The sequence below is a fragment of the Giraffa tippelskirchi genome, chromosome 4, assembly GCF_054371585.1.
Source record: "Giraffa tippelskirchi isolate mGirTip1 chromosome 4, T2T-mGirTip1v1.2.pri, whole genome shotgun sequence".
In the NCBI taxonomy this organism is placed as follows: domain Eukaryota; kingdom Metazoa; phylum Chordata; class Mammalia; order Artiodactyla; family Giraffidae; genus Giraffa; species Giraffa tippelskirchi.
In genome coordinates, this window is record NC_137278.1 from 121,565,159 (window position 1) to 121,587,607 (window position 22,449).

General features: G+C 41.1%; 1 protein-coding gene across 14 annotated transcripts in view; it reads right to left on the bottom strand.

Annotated features, from left to right (window-relative positions):
• ATP2B1 (ATPase plasma membrane Ca2+ transporting 1) overlaps positions 1-14,862 on the bottom strand; it is a 135,605-nt gene extending 120,743 nt beyond the window's left edge. For 8 of the 14 annotated variants that reach the window (XM_081594148.1, XM_081594144.1, XM_081594138.1 and 5 more), the window contains exon 1: positions 14,755-14,862. The gene's annotated coding sequence lies outside the window, so the exon portion shown is untranslated. Of the gene's footprint in view, positions 1-14,133 lie in introns of all 14 variants that reach the window. The other 6 variants (XM_081594146.1, XM_081594142.1, XM_081594137.1 and 3 more) reach the window with 1 other exon arrangement.
• Positions 14,863-22,449: the final 7,587 nt, after the last annotated feature.

The following is a 22,449-nucleotide window of genomic DNA, read 5'->3' on the forward strand; positions in this document are numbered from 1 at the left end:
TCATGGGATGAAAGTTTAACATTAAGAATATATACTTATCCAGACGAAGAAATGAAGGAGTCACATACTAAACTCTTAATCTGGGACAAGGCTATATTATTTGGAAAAAAAAAGTCTTCATATGTTTTTATGAGCTGCGTGGAGTGCCTGTGGAGTAGTGGTGGTGCTGAGCCACAACCCAGGGGAAACGCAATCGAGGAAGGCAATCAACTGTTCTACATAATAAAGGAGGGGAAATGTGAACTTGCAAAGCGGAGAAGACTTGAGGGAGAAATCAAGGAACTTAAAATTAAGTGGACTCGTCTTCCCGAAACAAGTTTTCAATCAAGTCTATACTATTTACTTATACGCTTTAGTAAAAATGAATCCTTTTATCCAAAGTAGTACTGAATTCTGCATCTCAGTTGCCCAAGACTGCATGCAGACTCAAAAACAACAGGAGATATACCTAGTGGTAAAGAACCTGTCTGAAACGCAAGAGACCTGAGTTCAATTCCTGGGTCAGGAAGATCCCCTGGAGGTGAGGGCATGGCAACCCACTCCATATTCTTGCGTGGAGAATCCTACGGACAGAGGAGCCCGGCAGGTTACAGTCCATAGCGTTGCACAGAGTTGGACACAACTGAAGCGACTTAGCGCACACACACACGCATGCAGGCTCAAGAACTGAACAACAGGGGACATGCCTGTCTTGTCCACACATATAAACATTCCACTCATGCTTTCATTTTTAGTTTCCACAAACTTATACACGCATAAAGTTTGTGTGAAACAGGTCTACAAGGCTTTTTAAAAATATCAGCCCCCTTATCCCATTCTCCATTCAGAAGCAGCAAGGAACAGGTGACTTTTGTTTAAGTGTCTACTTCTCCAAAAAATACTTGCAGCACTCCCATTTGCTTTTCCAGTTTGAGGTGCTACATATCTGTGTCTATAGATATAGACATAGATATCTTTTAACATCATTCCTGCCCCCACCCCTAGCACAAGTACACATGCTTCCCAAAGTACTTTCATTTAGGGTATACAAAGAAATGACAACTCAATAATAACACAACCTAATGAAAAAGTAGACTCAAGATCTGAACAGACACCATAAGTTACTGGAACCCAAAAGGGCCATCAATGGGTAAATGGATAAACAAACTGTGGTATACCCATGCAATCAATGAAGGGGGTGGAATTTTGAAACATGGTAAAATTCTTGTTTTACCATAAACAGTATCAGCAGTAACAAGAGTTGAACTATTAATATATGCAGCATGGATGAATTTTCAATGATTATGCTGAATGAAAGCCAGACCAGAAGCACATACCTTGTGATTCCATGTACATAAACCTTAGAAAGTTCAAATTAATCTAGAATGGCAGAAAGCAGATTAGTGGTTGCTTTTAAAAAGAAGGTGGTGGGAGAGGAAGAGGGAGGGGAGCTGATTACAAACGGGTACAAGGAAATGTTTAGGGGAATGGCTGTGTTCATGAATGTGACTGTGGAAGGAGTTTCAATGCAATACACATACAACAGAACTTGAGTTTTTAATTTTAAATATATGCACTGGACTATATATCAATTATGCCTCAATTAGGCTGTAAAAAAATTTTTTTTTTTAATTATGAGGGAAAACAATAGGACACAAATAAGTTAAATAGGAGTTCTTGACATTCATGTGTGGTTTCTGACTAGGGACACAACTATAAGGTTGTCTGAAGGGGACAGTCTCTTTGGACAGTCCCTCCTGCAAACACAGAGTTGGTTTAGGACTCTTTAGGTCCTTTCTCTTGAGCTTATCAGAGTCCTTAGAGAAGACACTTCAACTCTGGTCAGCATCTTAAAAGAAAAGTAAGGTAAGGGGGCTGAGGATCTGAACAAACACTGAAAACACACACTCACTCTCATTCCAGTGCACTTTGGCAGGGAAAGGGTTAAATGCCAGCACCAAGTCACTTCTGTAACTGGAAGTCTTAGATAAATATACTTATTGAAAAGCTAAACTGTCCCCATGAATGAAACAGCATATCACCGATGAAACAACAAATGATAAGTCAAAGGCAAAATTAGGTAGCAAACCTAAAAAACAATTGAAAATTTGGGACAAGGCAGAGGGAGAAGACCACCTAGTGTAGACATACATATTGTTTTAAAGGCCAAAAGTTCCAAGAAAGAAAATTAATAGAACTCTGATTTTGCATTTTGTACTTTTGTGCGAGGTAACAACCCAAGTGATGTACCTACCCAAGGTCACTTGGCTTTTTAGTGGCAATGATAAAACTCACCTTCAAATGTGGAGAGATCTTAAGAACAACATCACAGAGTTAAAAACCAAAATCAGAAGTTTTAGGTCTAGTCACACATAGGAATACCATGAAGATACATAGGCTCGAGGACCTACTATACAGCACAGAAAACTATACTCACTATTTTGTGACAGTCTATAAGGGGAAAGAATCTGAAATTCAGTCATATCTATATATCACTACGTATATATATCACTATACACACACACGCACACACACACACACACACACACACATATACATACACACACACACATATATATAGGGCTTCCTTGGTAACTCAGCTGGTAAAGAATCCACCTGCAATGCAGGAGACCCCAGTTCAATTCCTGGGTCGGGAAGATCTGCTGGAAAAAGGACAGGCTACCCACTCCAGTATTCCTGGCCTTCCCTGGTGGCTCAGCTGATAAATAATCTGCATGCAATGCGGGAGACCTGGGTTTGATCCCTGGGTTGGGAAGATCCTCTGGAGGATCTATAGTCACTACTTTGTGAGTATAGATCACTGGGAATTATACTATTTGGTAACAACTTATAAGATGGAAAGAATCTGAAATTCAGTCATATCTATATATCACTATAGATACATATATAGATAAGATAGATAACCTGAATCACTGTGCTTTACACCTGAAACTAACATGGCACTGTAAAACAACTATAATTCAATTTAAAAAAAAGTAAAGATATACATGCTCTGAGAAAGGGAGGCATTCCTGGCAAAAGGAATGATGTAGCAAGAGAGTCCAGAGGCAAAAGAGAATCAGGTGAGTTGCAATGTTCAATATGTACATCAGTTCAGTTCAGTTGCTCAGTCATGTCCAACTCTTTGAGACCCCATGGACTACAGCACGCCAGGCCTCCCTGTCCATCACCAACTCCCAGAGTTTACTCAAACTCATGTCCACTGAGTAGGTGATGCCATCCAACCATCTCATCCTCTGTTGTCCCCTTCTCCTCCCACCTTCAATCTTTCCCAGCATCAGGGTTTTTTTTCAAATGAGTCAGTTCTTAGCATCAGGTGGACAAAATATTGGAGTTTCAGCTTCAGCATCAGTCCTTCCAATAAATATTCACAACTGATTTCCTTTAGGATGGACTGGTTGGATCTCCTTGCAGTCCAAGGAACTCTCAAGAGTCTTCTCCAACACCACAGTCCAAAAGCATCAATTCTTGGGCATTCACATGTCTTTATAGTCCAACTCTCACATTCATACATGACTACTGGGAAAACCATACCTTTGACTAGATAGACCTTTGTTGGCAAAGTAATGTCTCTGCTTTTTAATACGCTGTCTAGGTTGGTCGCAACTTTTCTTCCAAGGAGCAAGCGTCTTTTAATTTCATGGCTGCAGTCACCATCTGCAGTGATTTTTGAAGCCCCAAAAAATAAAGTCTGACACTGTTTCCACTGTTTCCCCATCTATTTGTCATGAAGTGATGGGACCAGATGCCATGATCTTAGTTTTCTGACTGTTGAGTTTTAAGCCAACTTTTTCACTCTCCTCTTTCACTTTCATCAAGAGGCCCTTTAGTTCTTCTTTGCTTTCTGCTGGAAGAGTGATGTCATCTGCATATCTGAAGTTATTGATATTTGTCCCAGCAATCTTGATTCCAGCTTGTGCTTCATCCAGCCCAGCATTTCTCATGATGTACTACTCTGCATATAAGTTAAATAAGCAGGGTAACAATATACAGCCTTGACTAATAGAGTACTCCTTTTCCTATTTGGAACCAGTCTGTTGTTCCACGTCCAGTTCTAACTGTTGCTTCTTGACCTGCATACAGATTTCTCAAGAGGCAGGTCAGGTGTTCCCATCTCTTTAAGAATTGTAGTTATCCACACAGCCAAAGGCGTTGGCATAGTCAATAAAGCAGAAGTAGATGTTTTTCTGGAACTCTCTTGCTTTTTCAATGATCCAACGGATGTTGGCAATTTGATCTCTGGTTCCTCTGCCTTTTCTAAATTCAGCTTGAGCATCTGGAAGTTCATGGTTCACGAACTGTTGAAGCCTGGCTTGGAGAATTTTGAGCATTACTTTACTAGTATGTGAGATGAGTGCAATTGTGCGGTAGTTTGGGTATTCTTTGGCATTGCCTTTCTTAGAGATTGGAATGAAAACCGACCTTTTCCAGTCCTGTGGCCACTGCTGAGTTTTCCGAATTTGCTGGCATACTGAGTGCAGCACTTTCACAGCATTATCTTTTAGGATTTGAAATAGCTCAGTTGGAATTCCATCACCTCAACTTGCTTTGTTCACAATGATACTTCCTAAGGCCCACCTGACTTCGCATTCCAGAATGTCTGATCACACTATCGTGATTATCTGGGTCATGAAGATCTTTTTTGTATAGTTCTTCTGTGTATTCTTGCCACCTCTTCTTAATATCTTCTGCTTCTGTTAGGTCCACACTATTTCTGTCCTTTATTGTGCCCATCTTTGCATGAAAAGTTCCCTTGGTATCTCTGATTTTCTTGAAGAGATTTCTAGTCTTTCCCATTGTATTGTTTTCCTCTATTTCTTTTCAATGATCCCTGAGGAAAGCTTTCTTATCTCTCCTTGCTATTCTTTGGAACTCTGCATTCAAATGGGTATATCTTTCCTTTTCTCCTTTGCCTTTTCTCAGCTATTTGTAAGGCCTTCTCAGACAACCATTTTGCCTTTTCGCATTTCTTTTACTTGGGGATTGTCTTGATCACCTCTTTCTGTACAATGTCATGAACTTCTGTCCACAGTTCTTCAGGCACTATCAGATCTAATCCCTTGAATCTATTTGTCACTTCCACCATATAATCGTAAGGGATTTGATTTAGGTCATACCTGAATGGTCTAGTGGTTTTCTCCACTTTCTTCAATTTAAGTCTGAATTTGGCAATAAGGAGTTCATGATTTGAGCCACAGTCAGCTCCCGGTCTTGTTTTTGCTAACTGTATAGAGCTTCTCCATCTTTGGCTGCAAGGAATATAATCAATCTGATTTCAGTACTGACCATCTGGTGATGTCCATGTGCAGAGTCTTCTCTTGTGTTGTTGGAAGAAGGTGTTTGCTATGACCAGTGCGTTCTCTTGGCAGAACTTTATTAGCCTTTGCCCTGCTTCATTCTTTACTCCAAGGCCAAATCTGCCTGTTACTCCAGGTATCTGACTTGCTACTTTTGCATTCCAGTCCCCTATAATGAAAAGGACATCTTTTTTGGGTGTTAGTTCTAGAAGGTTAGTTGTAGAAGGTTATAGTGCAGTTTAAGCTTAAGGGCAGGTGAATTTAAACTTTAAATCCACTCTTCATGCAAAAAAGGGATAGTTGACTGACTGACATTTGTTTTTCTGATACCTGACATTCAGAGGGTCTGAGGCTGGAGAAGTTCCTTTTCCTGGACTTTGCCAGCATCTCTTCCCCATTTCACTGACTGACTTTCCTTGTTCTCAGCCCCCTATACATGCCCTTGAACTGAGCAGTTCTCCACCACAGTACTAATTATATGGAATGTGCAAAGTAAAGTTCCTCAAGTTTGTGATTCACTTTTTAAACAAAAAAGGGTAACTAAGGCATCACTCGCTTGATTTGGGGTAAAAGTAGAAGAAAAAACGACAGTATTACAGCAGAGGAACTGACAATTTCGCACAAACTTCTGCATATCTATAAGCAAAGCAGCATGGAGTCCATGACAATGCCATCCATGTCTGTCCCAGGAGGAAAAGATCCTCCTCTAAGCCATTTATTTCACTTCTGCAGATTCCACTGATGACTTGCCTTCACAGGACTTTAGGTTTATTCACTACTAAAACCGTCTACACCCCTGTATGATTAACAATTAATTCCTTCTACAATACTTTTTTCTACATTACATCTGTACAGTTTCAGTGGTGCTAAACGCTGGAAAGTTAATAATCTAAGAAGAGCAACTTTTTTAAGCATTTAAAACTACAACAGCTTACACACCAAATCCACCTCAACTGTTAATTGTTTAGATGTTTGAAATTATGACTCCATGTACTACATTAGCATTCAACAGAAATGACAAAGTCAAGGACAGGTTTTCCTCCCTTGACCTAAGGAAGGTACTTAGAAGAAAAATCACACTGCTGTGCTCCAACACTTAACAGAAACCATGTATCTACACATCTTCCTGATGCCTACAGGGATTCTGCACCAGGTCATGGGCCAAAAGTTCATTCTCAATTCATGAAAAAGAACTCTCAGAAAATAAGAACCTGCAATAAATTGACATTTAAAAACTTGGCTCCATGGTATTCCTATCAATAAATAGTAACTACAAGGGTATCATATTTTAAACTTTAGACCATAATATATGAATTATGGTATTTTGCATCACACAATATGCTAATGGATAGCAGATGCAAAAACATCTTAAGAACATCACTGCTGATGAAAGGAAAAGATATCACAAGCTAAAAGAAAAGTGAAACTGGTTGTTTTAGGACAAATTTTAGCTAAGAAAGCGGAAAGACTTCCTACATAGAAGCTAAATTCTATTGTCCTAGCAACATTCTATGAAATGTAGCTGTTCTCCAGAAGTAAAACAAGTTGTCCTATGAATTCATCTGAGCAACGTTAAAATTTGAAAGGTAAAAAGCCTTTAGAAATTCCCCAAGATAAATTCCTCCATCTTTACCTTCATGTTAGCTACACAATGTCTAAGTTCTAATCAATATACACACAAAAAAAATACTGATTGAATGTTTGTGGGATAAAACTCTATCTATAATCTTCAAGAACTCATGTTCTTATCTGAAGCCCCATATTATCCCCAAGACAAAAAAGGATATATAATAGGTGGGAAATATATGAACCAGACCTACCAATGTAGTGAAATTCACACAAGAAAATTTCTGAGCGATGACTGGGAAAGGTCAATGAATGCTGAGTTTTAAAGGATGGGAACATTTAGATAGGTAAGACTGAGGGTCCTATCAGTGGAGAGGAAAAACAGGATGAAGTCACAGCAAAAGGATGGATAGAGTATATACAGTATATACATAGAGACTGCCAGAGTGACTGGTCCGCAGCAAGCAGCAGTACAGGACTGAAGCAGTGCTCTCAACTCCCGGAAACATGATTCACACTGTGAACAGCATCCCCCAGAGCTGTGTAAAGTGCTGATCCTGGTTAAGTAGTTTAGAAAAGTAACAGGTGGAGGCTTCACTAAAAGAGACAAGGGAGCAAAATACTAAACACATTTAGCCAAATTCAGTCCATACTACCATATCAAAGTATGGGAGAAGTCCCAAATGGGAAAATGCATCAACCAGCCTAACTCAAATTTTGGTTTTGCTCCTCTCCCTCCATAACCCCCTCCTATTAATATTTCTTAGAATCAGTGTCCTAAAACCCATTGTAGAAAATACTGAGCTACTTTATAAAAGGCCTTCAGAGCCAAGTTCCATCTTGATAAAGAGAAAAATGAGAAACCACTGAGAGTTTTAGTCAAGAAATGATAGCAGGCAAACAGTTTAAAAAACAAAACAAAAAATTCTGGCACAAGTATCAAAGGTAGATTAAAGCAGCATAAAGCAGCAGATCTAAGAATTTTGAGAGTAAAAGACTGCTTAAGATCCTTCTGGGAGCAAACTAACTCACTGAGTTAATACAGTGAACAATAAATCTACATTGCTAATAATCAAGTTATTTAAAAAGCATCTTTTGAACAGTCAAATCCTTTTTAAGATCTACTTTTCAGAGCACACAACTTCTAGTCCTATATTTGTCAGATCTTTACAGTAGTCATACCAGTTCACAGTTAAGAGTATAATCTCAGATTTCACAATGTAAGCAAGCACTGGTTCATTCAAAACCATCATTTTTTCCTTCAGAGGCCCAAGTGACAAAAATATTAATACAAAGCAGGTATCCCACATATTGTGATGCCATATTGTTGAAAGTTACTCAACTCAGAAATACTAAATAATATTCTTACCAAAGAGGTAACTGCATACTAAAGTTTAGAATAATTAACACAGTCCTAGGAAAATTTTAATAAAAATAGCTTTAAAAGAATAAAAGAAATAGCTTTAAAAGATTTACCTACAATTTATCTGTATCTCCCTGCCAGAAATCTTTGTTAGTTTAAATTTCCACAATCATTAGTAAATTATAGCCCACGATTCCTAAATATATTCTACAGCATAGCCAATAAGCCTAGGTTTTTGGAACAAATGAACAAAAAAATGTTCAGCACAGTCTTGAGATGGACCTGCTTTGAAATTAAGTTCAATATAAAATGTATTTTTAAAACGGATACAGGCTATTTACTATAGTGTCATAAATGAAGCAAAAATAATTGCATTTTAAATCTAGTCTTCAATAATAATCCATATGGGATATATAGTATTAGACAAAATTAGTTTAAAAGTCAGATCAGTTTATAGCAAATGAATCTTACAGTAGATTGCTGAACTACATAAATTGTTTTTTAACATTTAAGTAAAACAGCAGTAACTTTTGTTTTCATGCACAGAATGGTAAATTATTATTTAGTATTACGGCATTAATATTCTTGAAAGATCATAAAGGACTAACATTGTTTCTGAAGGAATAGCTACTTGTTAACTGAAATTAATAAGGACCACTACTTATCCACCAATTTATGTCCTTTTAGTTTGAAGGAACATATAAATGTTCCTTCCAACATAAAATCAGAGCTAGACTAAAGCATAAATATACAGTACTATACTGACATAGCATTCAATATTTTTACATAAATAAGCCCCCATGTTCAACTCATTTGGAATTGGCAGACACTGGGGCATGAAAACAAAGAGAAGAACATTCTCCACTAAGGACTTTTACAGTGTTTAAAAAGTAACTTAGTAACTGTAGATGGATCTTCTGAAAGAAGACAGTGCACACAGATATCACAAATATTTTCAATTTACCGGTTTTACAATTATAAAACCCACCAAGCCCACAAATCAAACTTGGCTACAATAGTCAAAACTACTTGAAAGCCTGATGTTCAAAGTCAAATAAATCAATAACACCTTTCTAATTTATAAAGGCATCTCTACTACGCAATATAATTTGAACCTAGATGTAAATTCAACGTCAGTGTTTCTCCAAATGCTGACTACTGGGCCCCACTCAGATCTGCTGAATCAGATCTGCAGGGGCAATGCCAGGGAATCTGCACTTTCAATAACTCTCCCAGGTGATCCTCTTGCACACATTTTAGAGAACCACCACCTTTCTTGTGAGATTTACAACAAGGTTTTGGATTTCGAGAACGAAAATCTCTTCATTTGGGACCTTTTAAAACTCAACTTCGTTATGTACCAAGTTAATATTTCAAAAAGCTTTAGGTAAAAAACATGCAGTAGGAGAAAAAAAAAAATGCATGAAAAAATTTACAGCAGTAATTGAAAGAAATTTTCAGTATAGGCCGCTTTAGTTTTAACTCATGATTTAAGACATCCCTGATCATTTCAAGGACTAACAGGTCTTTGAGAACAAAATTCCTAACTTAAAAATAATCCAATCCACAACATTAAAAACATAGTATTTCAAACATGGTCAAATTCATTTACTCAACTGTTAAGCAAATCAGGGTATGAACTGCTTACTTACATTATACCAAATACAAGCAAAGATTAAATTTATAAAGTCAAACCCAAACAAATCTGTTTATATTCCACTATTAAATTTACTCTGGTCAGAAACTGATTTTCATAAACTTATATAACTTTCACAAACTGACATAAACATTTATAATGGAAAGAGCAATGAAGCAAAAACTAGAAGCCACCTAGAGTCCAGTTCTAGTTAATCTAGCTGCTGACTATATTATATGACCTTAGGACCTAGAGACATCATTTTACCTATCTAAAAACCAAGAAAAGTACAGCTATCTACTTTGCTCATTTCACAGAATTACTGACTGTGAGAATCAGATGAGATAGTATGTAATACATTTCAAAATACTGTAAAGCATTTTATAACTCAAAGGCATTATTATTAAGAGTGAAATTTGAGAGACACTATCTTTAGGTGCCTGCTATAAAAGAAAGTATCCGAGGTAACATGGAAGGAAACAAGGAACACAAAAACTGACCTTTTAGATTCAATTAGATATTGGACATTATTGTATATATCCTAGAAATTATAAATTAAAAAATGTAAGAATTTAATTCAGTCATCTGTCTTATGTCCCCACTTATAATAGATCAATTTCTTGTTTAAAAATAGAAATGAAATTAGATGCACTATGAATTGATAACTGTCAAAACTGGACACTAAGTATATTATTCTACTTTCATATTCTGGACAATTTCCATAATAAAAAATTTTAACAATACAACTGTGTATGTGTGTGCATAAAATATTTATAAAAGCTAAAAAATCTTTAGGTTTTTCTTTGAAAATTATTCCCATATCTATTGTATCATTTTCCTTCCATGTTACCTCAGATTCTATATATTCCAAAATAAGCTACTCTCACAGTACCCTTCTGCATATCATGACACCTATTAGAAAACATTCCCCCACAATGGAGCAAGTAAATACTCTTACCTAAGCTGCAAAAACTTAATTCTTAAATTTCCGCATCCTGATCTTACTCCTTTAATTTTTTCCTCATTCATTACAAAATTTCATAATTAAAAAGTGAAAATGACCAGTTTCAACTATATGTATGTGTAAAAACATGAGGAAAAAAAGGAGTCTCACATACTTTTTGGTTAGTATTGCAAAAGACCACCAATAGTTGTAACTGGCCATTCCTCTTAAAACCTGTAAACCAATACAACTCAACTCACATGGTAAGAGAATGCTGCACCCAAAATGAAGTTAACATATCTGTCAGACAAAAGAAATCGGTATATTTAACCCCCAAATCAGGATTCTATCAAGATATGCGTAACACTGTATAATTACTCTACATACATCAACCTAATTGCTCAAATGATGTCCTTTAACCTGAGGCCATATTCCACAGAATTACAAGCATAAACTTTTCACCTCAAGTAGATTTTTTTACCTTAATAAAACTATCTGCAGCTCAATAGCATACGCCTTACAGTAGTCCATGAAGAAACTGCAAGTGTTGAATTAAAAACTAAACACAGGAATGCTGACAACCTTGTGGCTTGTGATTAAAACAATATTTAGTAATATTCACACATTTATGCATTCATTACTTGAAAGCTAAATCTTTTTTGTTACATCTGCAGTCACAATCATCAGAAGGTATCCGCGTCTGAAGACACTGTACCTTAAGTTTTTGATTTGTGAGGGAGGGGGACAGGAAGGAGCAAGTGGCTGGGAAGGAAATCCCATCCATTCAGCTGTCACTACAGCATTTGTTTCCTAAGTATTAAAAACTCCATTTATTTTTACACGAGATACATTTGAGAAAAGGCACACACAGAAACCACTTTTTCCAATAAGGTCTTCAATAACTTTGAGTGTTAAGGACGCCTGCTGAAGTCCTTGTTTGCATTATCTAAAAACAAGTAATTTGGAAAACTCGCAAACCATAAAAGGCAAGCTGTTCGAAGATGAAAAACAAAAAAAGAATTACTACACCTTATTCAAACAAGGTTAATAATTTTGCATATTTACTTTAGAATTTGTTAATAGCACAGAAGCTAAAAAAAATTTATAAAACCACTGTCATGCTAGTGAGTACCCTTGTTTGTGGCAACACCTAGTTTTAAATATCTATTTACAATGAAGCTGTTACTTTCCTTCTTTTCCTAAACAGATCCAAACTATTATTGTCCCTGTTATTTTATAAGCACAAATCTAGTTTCTCATCTCATCTCAGAGTTCTACATTAAATCCCAAGTTTCAATGAAAAATACCATGATTTCCCACACAATTGCAGAAACCTCCTTAAAGGAGTGAGGAATTACAAAATACAGAAAAACGAAGACAGTTTCATCTTACACATCTAAATGGGGATGCCAGTAATGACAACAACTCCAACAAAAATCAAGAAGGCGTAATCTGAATATTCACCATTTTAATAAAATATGCCGAAATCTTAAAATTAAAGGTGGCGCTCTGTCCTCAACTCACCCGATTGTGACTCACTTTTGCAGACTGTATGGTAGGAAATAACTGTTACTTTTCAAAGATCTTTGCAGTTACACCCAAGCCAAAATCAGGACAGAGATCCACCCTTAATTACAGCAATTTAACTGTCTCATGCAAAGCAAGGTAGAAACTAAAACATCCCCCTGAAATCATGGCTAAATAAGCCCATTTCATATACAAGTTCTCAAAGGCTCCCTTTAAGGAACATGTTTCTATTTACTTCAAATCTAAACTCACCAGGACAAAAAAAGAAAAAAAAAAAGAGGGGGGAGAGCAGGGGGACCAAATGAAACGCTCAAGTATAAAAAGCAGATTCTCCTCCAATCCCTTTAATTCCCCTCAATCCGCCTCTGCCACACACAAGGGCAGGGAGTCTGGGTAAGAAGGCTGGCAGCAGGGCGAGCGGTGAAGGCCCTTCATTCACTCACGTGGGCCACTATCCAAAGGGTTACACACCCTCTGCCCGACGAGAGCCTCATACAAAGCAGAGCCTCACAAGTACTTCTTATTATAAAATACACCCACGCTGAACAAGAGCTTTATTTTAAAATAAAACTGTCCTCAGGTGGGGGAGGTTAAACACAAAAAAGCCTTCCATGTTGAAAGGCAGACAGCCCAAATAGATGCATATACCTACACTCCGAGGAAAAAAAATCCATAGAACTAATTTATCATGAACAGCAATCGATACCAACAGGGGCCATTAGATTACTAATAAACCCAGAAAAGTAGCGTGCACAGCGGCCCGAGGTGGCTGTCTGCTGCGCTCCCAGCCCAGGAAGGGCACAATTACGCCTGCAGAGGAGGATCAAGGATTTCGCTGGTTGAAAGACCCCCCCGGCACCTCTGGCCCGGCCCGGCACCGCTGCACCGCACAGCATTCGGGCACTCCCGGCGTTGCCAGTCCCGAGACGCACTCCTGGCGTCTGCCAGGTGCCAGAAAACTGGTGAATGAAATGCGCACAGACACCAACCTGGCCAGGGACCGCGGCGCAGAACCAGGGGTCGCTAACTAGCCTAGCCAGAAGATTCTCCTACAGGATGGAATCAAAGGATTCCCCCCCCCCCCGCGAATGCGGTTCCTACTGACCCTTTCAAAATAAAGAGTGGAGGACGCAAGATTTTTTTTTTCTTTTAAACTAAGTCTAAGAACGCGAATCGGACGGAAGCAACCGTGAATATCCTGGGGGGCCAGACTGGAGACGCCGGCAGAAAGGCGAAGCGGTTCTCCAACTCCCGGGGAATCATCATCCGGTGTGACACACATCAATCAGCTAAGCTCTAGACTGGGGTCCGCTCTCCGCCCGCGGAGCCGAAGCCAGGGATTAGAGGGGTGACCCTCCGGGGCCCGGGGAAAGAGTGCCGGGCACCACTGCCCTCAAGGTCACCAGGCGCCGGGGCGGGGGCGGCCGGCCGCAGGATGGGCTACGGCGCGGCCGAGGCGGCTCGGAGAAGCCATAAAAAGCTGCGGGTGTAGACGCGAAGTCCCACCGAAACCCCGTCCCTCGAGCCCTAAGCGGGGACTCCCGATCGGACACGGCGCTGAGGCGCACGCCGAGGAACCCGCTCACCTTTACGATCTGCCGGGGCAGGCGCAGCGGGAGACCACCTGCGAGGGTCCCCGCGGGCCGCCCCCGCCAACTTCTCCCGAATCGGCGCTGTACGCGGAGCACCCAGCTGTCAGGATCCCCGCCGCGACGCCCGGACCTCCGCGTTCCGCCCGGCCTCCCCCGCAGGTGACCTGCCCAGCCGCCCCCGCCGCTGGCGGACGGCGGCCGCGACTCACCTCGCCCGGCAGCAGGAACCATTTTCCGAAGGGGAAAGAAAGGGGAGGCTGCAGGAGGGTCGGGGGAGAGAGCGGTGAGAGCTGCGGGAAGCGCGGAGATCGAGAGCTCGGTCCTCGGCTCGTCCGCAGGCTGCTCGGAGGACTCGGGGCGCCACGCGGAGGATCGGCTGCACCTCGAGGATGAGGTGACCGCGCAGCCGAGAGGCTCGGCGTCCACCAGCCTGGGCTCCCTACTCACGCTGCACTGCGAGGAGGCGGCAGCGGCGGAGGAGGAGGCGGCGCCCGGGCCGGCCCCCGCCCAGAGCCCGGCAGCCGCCGAGTGGCCGCCCGCGTCCCCGCAGGACCCGCCTCCCGGGCTCCGCAGAGCCGCACAGAGGGCGCGCCGCGCTCAGCACGGGCAGCTCCGCCGGCCTCACGCCGCCGTCTGCAAAGGCAGCGGCGGGCGGGGGCGCAGCCCCCTCGGTGAACAGCGCAGCCCGACCCGCTCGGGGCGGGACGCACAGCCCCTGGAGAGCCAACAAACGAGCACGAGGGGGCTGCGCGAAGCTTCAGGCAGGGGCCCCGTTTGCACCGGGTGACCCGCGGGATTGCCGGGGGAGGCAAGAGGAGGAGAACGCTCACCCGTTCCGGTCTGGCGCTCCCTTCTCTCCACACCCTCTTGCCTCCCGCTCCACGCTGGCGGCGCAGCTGCTGCCGCTGCCACTGCCGCCGCCGCCGCCGCCGAAGCTCGAGCCGCCGCCGCCGCCGCCGCCTTGGCTAGGCGCGGTCACGTGACGCGGCCCGCGGGGAGCCTGGGGGCGGGCAGGCGCGCGCGCGGGAGGAAGCGCGACTCGGACGGAGACTGGGAGTCGAGCGTCGCGGAGAGGGCGTTTAAGGGGAGGACCCGGCGAGCGCGTTCCCGGCTGACGAGCACGCGCCCGGCGATTAGAACTTGCCGCGCGGCGGGGAAAGGGTGGCCGGAGTGAGGGGCGGGGGACTCGCGCCTCCGCGCGCCTCTCCCTCTGTTCCTCCGCTGAACACCTCGACCGGCCGCTGCCCCCGCCCCCTCCTGCTCGCCCCTTTCCTGCAGGCGCTGTCAGCGATTGGCTGAGAGGCTCTGACGTACGTGTTTCCATGACGTATCGGGGCGGGGGGGGCAGGGAGAACAGCGGGGCCGGGGGGGAGGAGGGGGTGGTTCGGACGCGAGGGGCGGTGACTCCGTCAGTCAACGCCGCTGTTTCAGCGCGGCTCCGGGCGGCTCCCGCGACTGTGGAGGCTGGAAAGCGATGACTGCCGCAGGCAGACTTGGTTACCCTTCACCTTGGGGCCACCCCAGGGCCTGCGCCCCTCCGAGCCCGAGAGCCGGGCGGGCTAGGGTGAGCCCTCCATGCGAAGACAGGTTAACGTTGACCCCCGCGTCCGCGGACTTTAGAGCGGCTTCCTCGCCGCGTCTCTGCTCCACTCAGTACTGGACTCTGCCTGTCTTGGGCCGTGACTCACGCGCCGGACGACAAAAGTGCCCCCCCTCGGTCCCTCCTTGTGGAAGGATAGCCTATACCCCGCTCAGGCTCGGGGCTCCCCATCTCTGTTCCTGCCGGTCAGGCCCGTAGACTCCGGGGATCCCCGCTGCAGCGCCCAAAGGGTTAACCCAGTTGTTTGGCGGGTGCACACAGGCCCGTGATGGTCTGCGCTCAGAATCCCCGCATTTTTGTTTGGGGTTTGCTTTTTCTACCTATGCCAAGCTGTTGGCTCTTATAGTTCACTTGTAGCATCTCAACCCAGCACTCTTCTTTGGCGGGGGGGGGGGGGGGCTGCGAAGGGTGATACACGGGGTAACTTGCGATAATTGAGATGCTGAAAGGTAACCTGTTTTTCGCCAACCTTCAAGAGATTTTGCAAGTTAATAAAAAACCACCGTAGTGACATCTTTAAGAATAAAACGTTTTTTCTTTCCTACACAACACATACACACATGTTAAAGACTTGTGCCTTACCTAAGATATCCTGCTCCATCTTCGTCTCATCGCCTCTGACCTAATTGTCGCCGCTGCTTTAGAGACCATGTCAGTGTTATTTTCAATGCCATTTAGAGCAAAAAGATAAGTTCATCAGAATCTCCTTTCTCCTCACTCCCGGGCTGGAAAAATTAATGTCTGTAACGTCTTCCTGAAAAACAAACAGGTGATATGAAGGACTTTATTCTGTTTGTTCACTCTGATAGTGTTTAAAATATTTTTGAAGGATTAAAAACTAAGTATGTGAAAAGTTTAAAAAAAGAAAAAACAACCCAAGTTAACCTTGTTGAAAAAATTTTATCAATTTACCTATCTTTCCAGGTCAAAGAGTGCCAACATTTTGAGCTGTGCCCTAGACATGCAAAATAAGGCAGGATGATACTTTTTTTTCTCTCTCTCTCTCTGTCTTTAATCACTGTTAAGAAATTGGTAGTGGGTACAACAGCCATTCCTAACACTATTTCTAAACTTCTTAACAGAAGAACAGATTATCTTTTCTAAACGGCTTTAGAGACATTTAAGAATCACTGGCTTTTGTCCAACTTTTCCTCCAATAGAAAATTGAATTATGTATTCTACTTTAATCAAGAATTTGACATTAAAGTAATATATGATTCATTACTATAGTGCACTAGCAAAATGGGTAATAGATTAAACTAGAATCTGTTCACTTTGTGGGTTTGTTGCAGTCCCGGATAGTAAAATATATGCTGTTAAAGTGTTGTGGTTATGAAAAGTTACTCAACATCTTCACTTTAGAACATGATTTCAATAGAGTTTTCATGTATGGGGCTCATATACATATATGGCTGGTGGCTTAGTCTCTAAGTCCTGTCCAACTCTTATGACCCCATGGACTGCAGCCTGTCAGGCTCCTCTGTCCATAGGATTTCCTTATCCCAGAACATATTTATATGCATTTTAATGACATGTGAGTTACATACAATAGTATATTTTTACTGTCATAGTTAAGATGATTATACTGTGTTGTTTGGTTTTTATGTTTTCATTCAAGTAGAAACAATATATAAATAATTGTACATATTAAATTAGGAAATTCATCTTTTTCTCCCAAAGGTTTAGCAATGAAACCTTCTTAATGGCATATTTTTCATTGTTAAAAATCAAGAGTTTTGGTTTGCTTAATTAGCATTTATGTAAAAAATGGAGCTACTTACAAGATGCCACTGTGTTTGATATAATCATATCCTTTTAATCTTATACTTCACTTATTTTATGGGTTTAATTGATCCGGAAATATATCACTGCGTAAGAACAATATAATGATGCAGTTTATTGTTGAAATACTTAATTTTGCAAAATTATTTGAATACGATTTAAATATCTTTTTTAGTTACAATGAAAACTGTATATAAAGATATCTAAATCCTATGGCAAGTTACAATTTGAAATGTTAACATTGTTTGAAGACAGACTGTGTATTTAAAATGATGTATTTTGCAAACTGTTAAAAGTATGTTCCATTTTGTTGTTCAGTCGCCAAGTTGTGTCCGACTCTTGGTGACCCCACGGATTGCAGCATGCCAGGCTTCCGTGTCCCTCACCATCTCCTAGAGTGTGCCCAAGATCATGTTCATTGAATTGGTGATGCCATCCAGCCATCTCATCCTGTGTCACCCTCTTCTGCTTCCAATCTTTCCCAGCATCAGAGTCTTTTCCAAATGTTCCATTTAGTGGCATAAATCTAAACTATTGATATCTTTTCTGATAAGTTGACCAGTTCAATACGAACTAATCTTGTATAACTCATGGAGAGAGTTTTCTAAAACCTTCAGCGTAATTAAGTGTAAATGGAAGCATTTGAATCTTTATTCCCTCAAAAATTCTGTCACATGCATCTAGCAAGGGGACAAAATAAAGACATACCAACAGCAGCATATTTTTAAAACCATATCATTTCCCAAAACACTCATTTATACATATGCGAATGTGTCACTTCTAATCACTGCAGACTGTTAAAGAAAGCTGACAGGTGTACGGAGGCAGGAAAGGAAAAATATTCAATGCTTCATAGAAAGTAGTTGTGTGTGTTCTCAAATTTCCATTAACCTGGATCACCAGAGAGAGAGATGAAGAGAAACATTACTTAGCTGAAAACAACAGAGAACTGTTATCTATTAGCTCTGAATTAAATGATGGATGATTACAGGTAACCCTAGAATAAGAATTTTGAAGTCACAGAATGGAAAATTTTTATAGATGAAAAATGTGAACAGTTAGATGTCATAATTTGATGGAATTATTTAACATCCTGTACTCTGCAAGGTATAAGGCTTTTTTTTCTACCCCATATGTAATATCTAGGTCATGGGTTATGACACTAAATCTAAATGCCAGAGAATCAAAAAAAAGGGGGGGTAGCTCTTACTTAAATGTTGAGGAAGATTTCCTACAGGAGGATTTGGACCTGATTTGTGCTACATAATGTCTAGGAGATTCAAATAAATGCAAAAGAAGATGGGCAATAGAAATGCCAGGAAATGTACTGAGAATAAACTGGTTTACCAAGTCCATTTTCCTATCCTTGTATTATCTATGGGCTTCCCTGCTGGCTCAGATAGTAAAGAATCTGCCTGTAATACAGGAGACTCAAGTTCGATCTCTGGAGAAGTAAATGGCAACCCACTCCAATAATTCTTGTCTGGAGAATTTCATGGACAGAGGAGCCTGGTGGGCTATAGGCCATGGGTAACAAAGAGTTGGACACGACTGAGCAACTAACACTTTATTATCTATGAAACAGATTTTTACCTTTGTTATATTTCACCTCCTTGAGTAAACTCATTTATTTTTCCATTAGTAATGGTGAGTTATGGTGCATCTAGACTTGTTGTGAGGTTTGGTTAGTTGTTTATGTACAGCTCTTAGAATATTTGGTGTGTACTAAATGATCAATAAATGTTGTCATTATTATTAATAAGCATGTAGTCTTTATCCCTTATTACAAAGTGAATGTGCTATAAACAAGAAAATATATTTTTATTTCATTAATAAGTAGGGATTTATTCTCCCATTAAAAGTTCAGGGGTAGGTGATAATATGATTGATTCAGCTGTTGAACAAAGACATCAAGGATCCAGACTCACAGCTTTCTGATCCACCCTCCGTGATCTGTGCTTACTTCAGTATCTTTTTATGCTAAAAATAAGAAAATCAGAAGGATTTTCTCACATCTGTGGTACATTTTACATTTTCAGGTTATTTAGTGCTTATGTTGTTATTGTTGTTGTTCAGTCGCTAAGTTGTGTCTGATTCTTTGTGACCCCCATGAACTGTAGCACACCAGTCTTCCTTGTCCTTCACTATCTCCTGGAGTTTGCTCAAGCCCACATCCATTGAGTCAGTGATGACATCCAACCATCTCATCCTCTATCGCCCCCTTCTCCTCCCGCCCCCAATCATTCCCATCATTAGAGTCTTTTCCAGTGAGTCTTCTCTTCCCATCAGGTGGCCAAAGTATTGGAGCTTCAGCATCAGTCCTTCCAATGAATATTCAGGGTTGATTTCCTTTAGGATTGAATGGTTTGATCTCCTTGCTGTCCAAGGGACTCTCAAGAGTCTTCTCCGGCACCACAATGGTTTTATATAATTTTTCTTTATTGCCTACCTTTCCTTTGAAATTCCTCCTTTGTTTCTCAAGATATTAGAATGTGGGGCGGAATCACCTGTGTGAACTTAGCAGTGCAGATTCCTGGAGCCAGAGTGTGCAGAGCTTCTGATTCAGACTGTTTGGAGTGGAACTACAGGATCTACATTTTTAACAGTTCCTTTAGGTGACTTTGATGCACCTCACAGTCTCTGTTTCCCCCCTTTGTCATGACATTCTCTTATTGTGTTTTTCATTAGTTCTTCTTTGTCTTTCCCTATTTCCAACAATAAGTTCTTATACTTGAGCATTTCTATCCTAACCTTCATAAAATTTACCTATTTGCATGACTTCAGACCCTTGAGGGTAAGGATAATGTTAATCATTAATTTATTCATTAATCATTTGTTGATCTTGACAGTTATCCTCCCAGCTTACTAAGGAAGAAAAACATGGAAGATACCTACTTAGGAGGCATTAGCATTGATGTAGTAATTAATCCATCCTTTTATACAAAGAAGCTTTTATTAAACATTTATTACATGCCAGGCTTAATAAGATCTGGCACGTAATAGGTGATTAAAATAAAATTAGTCTGAAATGAATAAACAAATGAACTATCACCTCTCCAATGATGAATTCTAAATGTTTATTCACTGCCTTGTTGTTTTATCTCATGACCTGAGGGAACTCCTTTTAGGGTCTTTTTTTTTTTCTTCCAGGTAGAAATAAAGTTGAACCTTGAACAACACAGCTGTTAAGGGGCACCCACACTCCCAGAAGTTGAAAATCTGCCTATAACTTTAGAGTCAGCCCTCCCTCTGTGCCAGAGGTTCTGAATCCTGAGATTCAGTCAACTGCTAATGGAGCAGTACTATAGTATATATTAACCGAAAAAAAATCCACGTGTAAGTGAACCCAAACCCATGTGTTCAAGGGTGAGCTATGTTGGAAAAAAAAAAATCCAATTTACCAATCATCAAAAACCAGGTCAGAGAAAGTCAGTTTGTTGACTTATGTGGTTTTGATGGTGAGGAAAGCTGATGATGCTGGGGAGTGTGCAGATCAGAATAAGATAGGTTCTGAAACAGAGGGGAGTTGCCTTGGAAAGAAAAAGGAGCATCTCTTTCTCTGATGTAGAAGAAAAAGGCAAGAAGAAAAGAGTGTGAGAAAAGTAAAACTTGAAGTTTAGAGGAGGGGTGACGCAGGCATACAAATGCCATCTTAATATTCATTATACAATCATAGGTGTTTATGGTCATCAGCCAGAACTGAATAAGGTTAAGGAAGACTGGAATGGGCTGATGAAAGAAACTGAAGGGTGAGCAAAGGATAAAATGTTACCCAAGGCCCAGGCAAATTTAGCATACAATTTTATAGCAATATAGGTTTGCACAATATTCTCTGGTGACTCAGAGCTGGGGTTTCCCATTGTGGTTACAGTTGTTAAGAGTTCAAGGGAGTCTGGTGCAGTTCTTCTCAGTAGGGATGGTCATGGGCACTGATAATTGGACTGTGTTAGTCAGCCAGAGCTGCCATAATAACACACCACATGCTGGATGGATGACTTAGGTACTTAAGTTTATTTTCTTACAATTCTGCAGGCTAGAAGTCCAGTGAGTGAAAGTGTTAGTCATTCAACTGTGTCCGACTCTTTGTGACCCCACGTGCTGTAGCCTGCCAGGCTCCTCTGTCTGTGGAATTCTCAAGGCAAGAATACTGGAATCAGTTGCCATTTCCTTCTTTGGGGATCTTTCTGATGCAGGGATTGAACCCAGGTCTCGCGCATTGCAGGCAGATTCTTTACCATCTGAGCCACCAGGGAAGCCCCTAGAAGTCCAAGATCGGACTCTTTGCTTTGCCTTTCTCTTTTGGAATCTATGGCTTCCAGGTTCTCACACTCTGCTAGTAACCGTGCTGGTAACTACTCTTTTCCGTAGCTCTTTAAACTCCAGTGACCGTGTCCTCATAATCTTCTGCTTGCCTCTCCAGTTTCTGACCCAGTGAGTAGACTTACTTCTCACATCTATTTATACTCACTTCTGCTTGCTTATTGCTTAGTTTCTGACCTCCCTGGTTCATCTTGAATTTTACTTATGCCTATTTCTTGAAAAAATGTTCTGATGGCTGATTACCTTGTCTTGTCAAGATTTTTACTTCCTCTGCCTCTCTGGCTTTCCCAGTTCCAAACTCTAGCCCCTTTTAATGTTCTGCTACCATCACACACAGTCCCTGAATTGAGTTGTATGTCTGGCCACTGTCATTTCATTTCTTATATAATTCACCTAACTTTTTATATTTAAATTTTAAAATATTTCTTACATTCCTTGTTTCAGTGTAAGCTGCATGAAGCCACTTTACGATTGAACAAAGAGTTCATCACAGCAAAATTATTTTCCCCAAGTAATAGTGCCTTGTTTATAAGACTACAGCAACACTTCAACACTAAATAATCTACCAAAAAGGATGAAGATTTTATCATTTTGGTTTGGGGTGTTAAATTCTCTTTGAGCTATCATTATTCTACTGATATAGCATGCATACATGGCCTTCTGTATTTCTGGGAACGTTTTTTGAGGTTGTTCAGTCACTAAGTCATGTCTGACTCTTTGTGACACCGTGGACTGTAGCACGCTAAGCTTCCCTTTCCTTCACTATCTCCCAGACTTTCCTCAAACTCTTGTCCTTTAAGTTGGTGATGCCGTCCAACCATCT